The sequence below is a fragment of the Sinocyclocheilus anshuiensis genome, unplaced genomic scaffold (assembly GCF_001515605.1).
Source record: "Sinocyclocheilus anshuiensis isolate Anshui unplaced genomic scaffold, SAMN03320099.WGS_v1.1 scaffold217, whole genome shotgun sequence".
In the NCBI taxonomy this organism is placed as follows: Eukaryota; Metazoa; Chordata; class Actinopteri; order Cypriniformes; family Cyprinidae; genus Sinocyclocheilus; species Sinocyclocheilus anshuiensis.
This window is the reverse complement of record NW_015536538.1, coordinates 2,196,960-2,209,041: the sequence shown is the minus strand read 5'-3', so window position 1 is coordinate 2,209,041 and position 12,082 is coordinate 2,196,960. Positions and strand designations below refer to the sequence as shown.

Sequence of the window (12,082 nt, the reverse complement as noted above, 5' to 3'; positions counted from 1 at the left end):
CCCCCCCCCCCGCTAACTGCACCGTCTCACCCAAATGGAGTCTCTCTCCGTTAGAGACATCCAGAAATTGCATTCTTTTTTTATTGAAATCAAGAGGTTTTTGGTTGAATCTCCCAAAACCGAATATGTTCGGGTGTATTTTAACCATTTACAGTTTAACTAAATCAAACTTTCATTCAGAAGGATGCAGTGTTAATTTCGTTGACGAATACTTTACGTCATAATTTTCGTCAACGACATTTTTTCCACTGACGACAACGAGACGATAACGAACTAAAACTCTTTTTGAATGATTTTTGAAATCTATTGACATTTTCATCAACGAATAAAAACGAGACGAAAATTTTAGGAAGGAATGAGATTAATTCAGAATTAGTCGACTAAATTTACTGTAGATTTAGTCGACTAAAACTAAAAACAATTCAGATGACTAAAATGACTAAATCAAAATTTGCTGTCAAAATTAACACTGGAAGGAAGGCTGTTTTATTTTGCAGTGTCACCGAGATCTACTATTGATCACAGAACCTTGCTTCACTTAAAGATACACGACAATTGCAGCTTCTGCCTAATCGCGGTTGCGATTTCATTTCGATTTATCGTGCAGCATTATACAGTAATCAACATTTGAAGTGGATCAAAAAAGATCATCAGAGTTGTCCTAAGACAAGAACGGGTATTGTTTTGGACAACTTTGATGAAAGGTTTTGATCCACTTCAAGTGTGTATATAATTATATATAATATATAATTTTGTATTAATATAAAACCGAAGCATTAGACCGTGATGCCATATTTTCCTGCTAGTGGTGAACTGTAGGGCTGGGTAAAAAATATTGATATCTCGATATTAATCGAATGTCTTTTTTACGGAACGATATCGATTCTTAAATCCCAAGAATAGATTATTCTAGCCTGTTTTCAGTTAATGGACGGAACATTGAAGGGCGCTTCCCATCCAATATATCGCAATAAGCATTGTGCTTTGGTACTTTTAATATGAAACCGTCTCAGATTTCAAATTCTGTCCACTGTATTGCAATATTCAAACAATTAATGCCGTTTTGGCGCTGTTTAATGTGGAGTGACAGATTGCTGTAGCGCCTCAGATCAACAGACGTGAACTGATCATCTCCTCCACATTAATACCAGCTTCAGCACAAAATAAACATGACTAAACATCCGAAGGTAAATCCCAAGAATCGATTATTCTAGCCTGTTTTCAGTTAATGGACGGAACATTGAAGGGCGCTTCCCATCCAATATATCGCAATAAGCATTGTGCTTTGGTACTTTTAATATGAAACCGTCTCAGATTTCAAATTCTGTCCACTGTATTGCAATATTCAAACAATTAATGCCGTTTTGGCGCTGTTTAATGTGGAGTGACAGATTGCTGTAGCGCCTCAGATCAACAGACGCAGCAGCGCGTAGCGCACGTGAACTGATCATCTCCTCCACATTAATACTTTTAAATATTTTTCAGCACAAAATAAGCATGACTAAACATCAGAAGGTAAGTTAAAAGAAAGAGTACACCTCTCAGAAAAACATATTCGGTGACCATAAACTCATTAGTCAGATAGAAAAATAAACTGTGGAGAGGGGCATTTTGTTAAATATATGCACAATATAACATATTCATTATACATTTTACTGTTCTTCGATGTTTAATTTATGTTTGAATAAATCCATCAAGTTTTTATGACAGCCACCATTTAAATGTTTATATAAAAAAACGAATTGAAATAGAAATATTATGTAATTGTAACTTTTATTATAAAACTTCATTAAGTGTAATTTAAGTAGACTTAAAACTTACTATTCGGTAATGCGATATATTGGTAATCGAATCGAAAGCTTGTGAATGAGAATCGAATCGAATCGTGAAATTTGTGTCAAAACCCAGCCCTAGTAAACTGTATAACATAGAATTTTTCAATGAATAAATTAAAAGTAGGGCTTAATCAATTCGCTATATGGACAAGTGTCTTATTATGACGTCTCAGTCTTCATGACAACCTGCCAAAATAAAAGTTCAGTTTAACTTGAAGAATTTGTGACACATTACTGTGAATTGTGAAATATTACTGTTGTGCAGTTGAATATACACTTCAAAGTAGAAATAATAATATAAAATCAAATTTAAACTATTTAAGGAGTATTGCACAATTTTTCTTCAGTGTTTTAATTGTAACAGTAAACCTCTATTCTACAGCACAACTGTCACCAAAAAAATTAAATACATTTTTATATTATCATGCCATTAAAGTTTAAAACATTGTTTTATGCCTTTATCACTGTTTTTCATAATAAATTTGTATAAAATCATAAATCCATAAAAATAAAAACAGACAACACTTTCTGAAATTTCTTTGAAAAATAAAACATTTCCTAGGGTCTATATTGTTAAAAATAATAATAAATTATTACATTGTTAAAATTTTATGAAGTGATTAAACGCGCTTTTTGATTATTAAAATTTATTAAACCATTAAAACGGAATCCAGAAAAATTAAAATGGTAAAAAAAAAAAAAAAAAAACTACATTTCGGAAAAATAAAATGAAATTTGGGGAAAAAAATAAAACTTGATTTCATAGGACCCTAAAAATGTCATTCTTTTGGAACTTTTAATGGTTCTTAAACTGTATACATTTTATGATTTCAATTAATTAGACATGCTTTTTGATGACTAAAATTGAATTAAACCATTAAATTAAAAAAGTTGGACAAATTAAAATGTGAAAAACCTGAATTTGGGAAATAATAAAATTATTGTTTTTCCTATTCTTGTCAGTGAAAGTCAATGGTGTCCAATGTTGTTTGGACTCCCAACGTTTTTCAGAATATCTTCTTTTGTGTTTTTCTGATGAAAGTTGTGTTGTCTTTTATTCGCTCTGATTTTTGGGTGAACTGTCTCTTTTAATCTAGTGTTTGAAATCAGATCCGGTCCAGAGACGCTCTCTTCTAAGAGAGACGGTTGGTGTCTTTGTCCAAACGGCACAATCCTCCACACAAAGCACAAAAGTTCTTCATAACTCAGTAGATGCCATGTGGAGAAGCGTATGGTTTCAGCATGGCACTCCCAGCGCGCTGATTGAGAGAATATGAGTGTTATGACTGGATCTGCTCATCAAAGACTAAAACCACATGCTTTCTTTTAGCCTTTTTTGTGTGACTTTGAATAGCGAGTGAAATGTCCTGCCCAGTGTTTTCGCTTTGTAATTTATTAGTCGATTGTTTGACATTCTGTGTTGATTTGAGTGGGAGTATATTGTGTTTTATGAGACAAAGATGCAGCGAGAAGTAGGATTTGCTCAGGAGGCTGTTTGCGTGTGTCACCGGCCACAGTTTCATTTACTGAGTACCTGAAACTGAGAATAAGTGAGATATATATAACAGCAGAACTTGAGTTAAAAATACAGAGAAATGCAAAGAGTTTTCATGAGTAGGAAAGAAGAATCATCTTCCTGCTACAGCGACAACATTCAGCGTATCTCTTCATGAACTTGCTCTGAAAGGACTTTAAATGTTTTCCTTTTGACTCATCATTGAGGCCAAACAGCTGATTGAAAATGTTCAATGCAAGAAACACAATAGGCTACTGGAAAAAAGCAAAAGGGTTTTGCTAAATGAATACTAAGAGAATTCTATAGGAAATTTCAACTTTTTGTATTGTATTGTAAAAACTTTATTGTCCCCCCTTATTTGTCCTACCCACAAGTAGGACAAATAAAACTTGTCAACTTCACAGCTTATATCAACGTTCTGCATTTCTGGATTTTATATCACTTATTGTACATTTTCAAAATACTGCCATTACTATATAACAAGACTGATATTATGTACTATACATGCATATTAAATTAAAATAACCCGAGATACGCTCATGAATGAGAACTAGTAATAATTCATGTTTTTTTGTCATGTTTTCACAATAGTAAATATTGTTGTTTATAGTCCAGGGATTCCTTAATGTTTTTTGTCAGCTGAGCCATTTGACCTTAAATATTTACTTTAATATTTTTAACTTTATTTTTTAAGTCTCCGTTTATGTATTTGCTCTGAAATGGCTTAAAAAGTTTTTTTTGGACTCATCGTTTGGGCCACACAGCCATTATTCCAAAACTGATTGAAAATGTTCAATGCAAGAATGAAAATACTGTTAAAAAAAATAAATAGATTTTTTGTGCAAAGTCTTTGCTAAATGAACACTAAGAGAAATCTCTAGGAAATTTTAACTTGTCAAACTAACAGCTTACACTGGCAATAATTGCTTTTCTTGATATTATATCACCAAACTCATTGCACATAACAAGGCTGATATTATATACTTTACTAAGACTTTTGATATGCAGACTACATTAAAATGACCTGAGATATGCTTATGAGTGAGAACTAATACATTTTTTTGCCTGGCATTTTGCATGCTTCAAAATATTTATGGTAAATATTGCAATTTTATGTCATTCCAGTCCAATTTGAACTGAAATATACTTAAAAAAAATAATAAAGTAAATTTTAACGCAACCCTCTACATTGCGAGTAAATCAATCGCATATGCGACTAAATCTTCACTCTGGGCGACTAAATGAAGTCTAATATTAGCCACTGGCTAATAAATTCTCAGATTTTACTCGCCAGTGTGTGAGTTGGAGGATAAGTATAAGTTTAGCATAGATATATTTTCACTCGCCGAACACACTCTGAGCGCTCCTTTGGAGTTCTTCCGCTTTTAAGAACTGCTAAATCACTCGCATATGCGACTAAATCTTCACTCTGGGCGACTAAATGATGTCTAATATTAGCCAATGGCTAATAAATTCTCAGATTTTACTCGCCAGTGTGTGAGTTGGAGGATAAGTATAAGTTTAGCATAGATATATTTTCACTCGCCGAACACACTCTGAGCGCTCCTTTGGAGTTCTTCCGCTTTTAAGAACTGCCGGGTTCTCTGGTAGTAGGCGGAGCTAATGCGCAAACGACAATCTCATTGGCTGGCGCTCACATTTTAGCATCCCTGTTTTGATTTCAGCAAATCAGTTCCAGCGAATGCAGACAACGTGATTAATATTCATGAATCCAGCAGCTCGTTAATCCTTAGTGCATTTTATATTGTTCTTAGAAGAATTCATAGTATGATTATTATCTTAACAGTATTATTGATAGTTTTTTTTCCATTTTTTACAGAAACACTGAATGACCAAAAAAGCAGCACCAGCAGTCCTAAATTCAGTTAAAATGACTAATATGCATTCATACATTGTTACCAAGTTTTAATTCTAATTAATACAGAGTTCTGGCATGAAACTGATGGCGCAGTCCGATAGGTCTAACTCAATGTGAAATCAACATCTAAGATAAGTGAATGCTCTTCTAATCCATATCGCTGTGTGTATTGTGTGGTCTGCCTAATTGAATTAAAAAAAAATAAGCAACCATGATGAAGTTTAACTAAGTGTCATGTTAGCAGTTTGCACTGTATGCAGGAGTGATTATTAAGCATATTAGCAGCAGCATTTAGCATCTGTGTTTATACAGCTGGAGCAAACGCAGTTTAGAGCATATGTAATCGCTCTGATGACACGCCGATAGTAACGGACATGAAACCGGTTAAATGAAATAGGCTAAGCATTCTATTGAAATGCATTGTGCATTGTGTATGCATTTCAACTGGGGTTCGCCATATACATCGGCGATTATCCCAGTGTTCACGTTCGTTATTTCTAAGGTCGATGTTTTCATTGTGATGGGTGTGTGGTTGATTTCAGCTGCACACAGCTTCAGAAGCACGCGCTTATCGCAGTCATATCAATAGGCTTGTTCGACTTCATGCGGCGCCGCAAAGATCGGCTGCCGCCTGACAAAGCAATGCATTCTGGCTTGTGAGAAAACATACATTGGCTGTATGACACTTCCATGTAACTTAAGCAGAATATCGCTGTGGAGAGATCGCTAAACTCCAGCATAGGTATGTTTTCATATCATCAGCACTTGTTCCGCCATCAGTGAGCGCTCACAGGGTTGCCAGATTGCACAGATTAAGTAAAACACCGAGCAGAAAGTGTATCCTTAAAGGAGAAATGCTCTGTTTGGGGACTAAATGCTCTGTTTACTTCTAACAAGATGGCGGCGCGTTCACACGCTGCGGCTTCTCTCTCTCCCGACAGAAAGGTGTTTTTGTGTTTTTTGTCTTGTGAGTCGCAGTGTTTTTGTACGTATTCGTCACGTCTATCTGTCTCTAAGCGCGCATACAGTCGTGAGTTTCTGCTCGATGTCGGCAGAACCACATTTTTAGAGTTAAACTCTGCGCACGCTATGTAGAGGGGTAAGCGCGGAGGTATCCGGGCTAGGCTAGCGGCTAACCCACACAAGCCAGCTATCCCCACCATCGTACTGGCTAACGTACGCTCTTTGGACAATAAACTGGACTACATCCGACTAATACGCTCAACTCAGAGGACTGTAAGAGACTTGTGTTTTCGTGTTCACGGAAAGCCAATGGCGATTCAATTGCCAAGGTGTCTGTAGAGGGTTGTGAAGTTTATTTTTAATGTATTTGCTCATTTAGGCCACACAGCCATTATTGCAATACTGATTGAAAATATTCAATGCAGTACAGTAAAAATCTTTTTCAGTGCAATGAAATATTGTAAAAATTAGTTTTTGCTAAATGAACATTGAGAAATCTGTAGGACATTTTTAACTTGTGAATTTAACAGCTTATATCAACATTCACTGTGTTTCTTGATTTTATATCATGTAAATCATCTCACATATGTGACCCTGGAGCACAAAAGCAGTCTCAAGTCGCTGGGGTATATTTGTAGCAATAGCCAACAATACATTGTATGGGTCAAAATTATACATTTTTCTTTTATGCCAAAAATCTTTCGGATATTAAGTAAAGATCATGTTCCATGAAGATATTTTGTAAATTTCCTACCGTAAATATATCAAAACTTAATTTTTGATTAGTAATATGCATTGCTAAGGACTTTAAAGGTGATTTTCTCAATATTTAGATATTTTTGCACCCTCAGATTCCAGATTTTCAAATAGTTGTATCTCAGCCAAATATTGTCCGATCCTAACAAACCATACATCAATGGAAAGCGTATTTATTCATCTTTCAGATGATGTATAAATCTCAATTTCAAAAAATGGACCCTTAAGACTGGTTTTGTGGTCCAGGGTCACATATTGTAACTATTCGATTTAGCACCCATCCCTAAATAACAAGACCGATATCATATACTCTACTAAGACTTTCGATATGCAGACTAAATAAAACTTACCTGAGATGTGTGTATGAGTCGCATGGAGTGAGATCTAGTAATAAATCGTGTTTGTTTCAGAGGCTGTATATGTTTTGATGTGTTTGTGTATCTGGGACCCTTGTAGTCGTGACTCAAGCGTGACTCGTTCGGCTCGGCGTTTCTCGCCTCATAATTATAGCTCTGCTGTCTTTGTGTGTGAATGTATCTGTCCTGAGTCACTCTGAGCTCACGACTCGCTCACGATCCCCTCGGGACAGAAACTCTTCACAGGTAGAGCTCAGGATGACACAACATGACCGTGATTCATCTGCTCATAAATCAAGAATTACAACCTGCCCTCAGTGATCAAATGTCTAGATTTCTTTGATACAAAATGCACCCATGTAAGTAGTTTTTGATTTTGTTTTTTAATTAAAGGTCAAAGGGTTTTGAAGTTTTTGCCTGCCGTTTTACATGCTTTAACATGCTTATGGTTGATATTGCTGTTTAAGTCATTCTAGTCCAAGGTTTCTTAAATGTTTTTGTCAGCTGAACCCATTGACCTAAAATATTGAAGTTCCTTGAAAAGTATTTATTTGTCAATTTTCAATAGTTCATGATTATCTGATATTGGTTAATGGTCCACATGACATCCAGGTAAACAAAATCATTACATATTTTAATATTTAATAAGAGGGTTCATTTTTTAGCAAGTGCTTTATTTCGATTTTTTAAATGTATTTATTTATTTTAATTTTACAATTATGATTTAATCGACTTTTAAAAAATCCGGTCTGCACTTGCTTAGGGCCCTGTGAAATGCATTTAAAAATTGGTTGTATTTTTTTCTAAAAGTCCTTGTTTTCTGTGTTAATTTTTCTAGATCTTGTTTTAATGAAGTACATTTTATGAATTAAAAATAATGTCTAATCAGTTGAATTCATAAAACTTAACCAATTCATAAAACTTTAATTTACTATTAATAAATGTATTATCTTTTTCAATAACAGTGCCAATAACGGTGTTAAATATATTGTTAATTATCATTATTTTAATTCGGGATGCACCGAATGTTCGGCAACCAAAATTATTCGGCCGAAAATAGCAAAAAAAGCTATTTCGGTGATCAGCGAAAAGACCGAATCAATTGTGCCGAACAATGACGTGACGCGATCAAATAGCAACCAGCGCAGAGTGAGAGGCGCGCACTCTTTATAATGCAACACACACGTCAGCAGTGTGGAAGCATTTAAACTGTTTGAGAAAGACGCAAAAATCATTACAAGCACCGACAGTGAGAGACTGTTTAGGACTGCATCGCATTCGAAGGGGTGATTGTTGCTGGTTACTGTATGATACTGCGCTGATTATAGTGTTTGGGATCTGTAATATTTTCTAATGTTTTAAAAGAAGTCTCCTCTTTTCAGCAAGGCTGCTTTTATTTGTACAGTAAAAAATACATGCCTGATTCAAGAAAGGGGGTCTGATGGCCAAAAAATATTATTTTACTAACTTCTTTAATTTTAAGTTAAATTGTGCTTTGTTGGTATAATGTCTGCTAGAATGTTAAAAAATGTTCAGTGTTAAATATTTTTTAAATTGTTGTTTTGTAATTGATTTTTTCTTTGAAAAGCAAGACAAAACCGTAAAAAGCAAATTTTGGCTATTTAATTTATGCAATAGTGAAAAAAATTGGCAAAATACATGGGGGAAAAAACTTGAAAAACCGCCTTCGGCCCAGTGTTTCCTTTTGTTCGGCTTCGGCCAAGAACTTTCATTTCGGTGCATACCTAATTTTAATTTAATATTATCTTATAATACTATTTAATATCTAATATTATCTTGTTTAATGCTTTAAGTAAATGTAATGGTTTTAAGTTCAGTAATCAGTTGAATTCATAAAACTTTACCAATTTAGTCATTTATTTTATCAATAAGAGTTCCCTATGATTAGTTGTCTGTTTTAAGTTTATTTAATGTTAATTATTTCTATTTAATTATTATAATTTTATTTTACTTATTTAATACAAATATAATGATCAAAAAATATAAAATATGATCAAAAACGTTTTTTTTTTTGATAATATTTTATATATATTTTTTTTATAATGATTTTTGCATTACTTGTGTTAAGTTTCAAAACATGTCTTGATTTTTACTGTTATTTATTTATTTTGAGTTCACTTGGATACGGTGACCATTTGGTTAAAATAATGATTCCTCTGATTGAAAGAAATCACCTGTTTTACATCATTTCGCAGACGCTGCTTTTCCTTCTCTAACAAGTGAACGTCATACATCTGACCTCCTTCAGGAGTGTTTTAATAGACTGAGTAAGCAGAGCTGGAACTTAGACAAATATAACACAACATAATTCCTAAACTTTGATCTGATTTGTTTGATAGCTTTTTTTTTTCCGGCCGGCTCTACCTGTTTGCGGTGTACATAAAGCGTGGTTGTGATTTGGAGAGGTCAGCTTGTAACCATTAGACGCTCAAACACGCAGCAGACGCTTTTTATTGGGCCCACGGAGCAAAGTTTTGTTTATTCAGGTGCGGAGGGGAATGTCTCATAACTCCAGCCGTTCGCTTTTAATGTAAAGAGTTTTTATGGCTGTCTGGAGAGGAAAAGAGCCTTCTTCTGAATGAATTTCTCACTTTTCCACCCACTAATCAGTTCTGTTAATCGGAGTGAATATTCAGTGCGCTTATGAATATGGATCACCTCTATTTTTGAGTTTTTTTTCATACTGTGCTGATATGTCATCACCCTCCTGTTGTTTCTCGTGCCGTATTTCACAGTATTAGCTGTCTTTCATCTCTGTCTTTCTCTCCCACGGATCGCTGTAAATACCAATCTCACTTCCCTCTACCTCAACTCTCATGATCAGGATCAAAACTGACCAAACTTGCTGGTATTAATACACATTCTTGGTGACATTTGTGAATTATTCATCTGTTCACGTTATTCAGTCTTCAAAATTTTCTTGAAATACAATAACTTGCTCCTCTAAATGATTTTCTTGTTAGGCTGATGTCAACAAGGCCTCTTGCTTAACATTACCCACAATTAGTGAGCTGCCTTGCCTTTCATTGCCTACATAGGCAGCATGCTATCTAGGGATGCCCAGTATACTTGTTTAAAGTTTGATTATTTTGTAGAATATTGGTATATGATATATATTATAATATTGATATTTAACTGCCTGTTTTACATTTTTGATTTAGTGAACACTTGATCACTTTTACAATTACTCTGATAATTTAATACACTTAATCTTTATTTTTATTGCATATCAGATAATATTGCATATATACTGAACAAAATTATAAACGCAACACTTTTAATGCACGGCCCCATGTTGCAAGGATCTGTACACAATTCCTGGAAGCTGAAAACATCCCAGTTCTTGCATGGCCAGCATACTCACCGGACATGTCACCCATTGAGCATGTTTGGGATGCTCTGGATCGGCGTATACGACAGCGTGTTCCAGTTCCTGCCAATATGCAGCAACTTCGCACAGCCATTGAAGAGGAGTGGACCAACATTCCACAGGCCACAATCAACAACCTGATCAACTCTATGCGAAGGAGATGTGTTGCACTGCGTGAGGCAAATGGTGGTCACACCAGATACTGACTGGTTTTCGGACCACCCCGGACCCCCCAATACAGTAAAACTGCACATTTTAGAGTGGCCTTTTATTGTGGCCAGCCTAAGGCACACCTGTGCAATAATCATGCTGTCTAATCAGCATCTTGATATGCCACACCTGTGAGGTGGATGGATTATCTCGGCAAAGGAGAAGTGCTCACTAACACAGATTTAGACAGATTTGTGAACAATATTTGAGAGAAATAGGCCTTTTGTGTACATAGAAAAAGTCTTAGATCTTTGAGTTCAGCTCATGAAAAATGGGGGCAAAAACAAAAGTGTTGCGTTTATAATTTTGTTCAGTGTATAAGCTAATATTGATATTTAACTGCCTATTTTTATATTTTAATTAACCATCATCTAGCATTCATTTAAGTTAATCTTATAATTTCATCTATTTTTTTGTAGTATATCAATTAGTATTGGATATATATTAGCCAATATTGATATTTAACTGCCAGTTTTTACCTTTTGATGAACTTTAAATGAATTCTTGATGACGGTTAAGGTAATTAATAATTTAACACTTTTTGGATCAATATTAGCCAATATTGATGTTGAACTGCCTATTTTTATATTTTTGTTACCTTAACCGAAGTCAAGCGTTCGCTTAAGGTTAATCTAATAATTTAATAATGCACTTTTTGTTTAATTTTTTGTAGCATATAGATAAATATTAGTGCTGTCAAATGATTAATCACGATTAATTGCATCCAAAATAAAAGTTTTTGTTTACATAATATATGTGTGTGTACTGTGTATATATAAATACCCACACATACAGTATATATTTTGAAAATAATATATATATAACTGCCTGTTTTTACATTGGATCGCGTTTGGCACACCAATGGCTCTCGAGTCGTAATTCACTCGTCCGCTGTACTTCTGTTCCGCTCCGTCGCCGGCGCTGTCATGATCGCCCCCCCTTCCCCCTTTTTAATTAGACAACAAAACAAAAACTATGAATATGCATAAGCAGAGAAATCATTAATATGCACAATTATGCAAATCAGTGCACAGTTAAGCTGCTTCTCTCCAGAGCATTAAGGGGGAGACGGTTTTCGGGAAATTTCTGCACCGTCGATCTTTAAAATTCTTCCGTTCTGCGTCTTTCCAGCCTTTGTGCTTTCAGTCGCTGGGACATTTGTGGTTTCTATACCTT

The 12,082-nt window shown here is 34.8% G+C and overlaps 1 protein-coding gene across 2 annotated transcripts in view; it reads left to right on the top strand.

Moving 5' to 3' along the window:
- LOC107696481 (transcription factor E2-alpha-like) overlaps positions 1-12,082 on the top strand; it is a 61,889-nt gene that overhangs the window by 4,411 nt on the left and 45,396 nt on the right. The window lies entirely within an intron of this gene.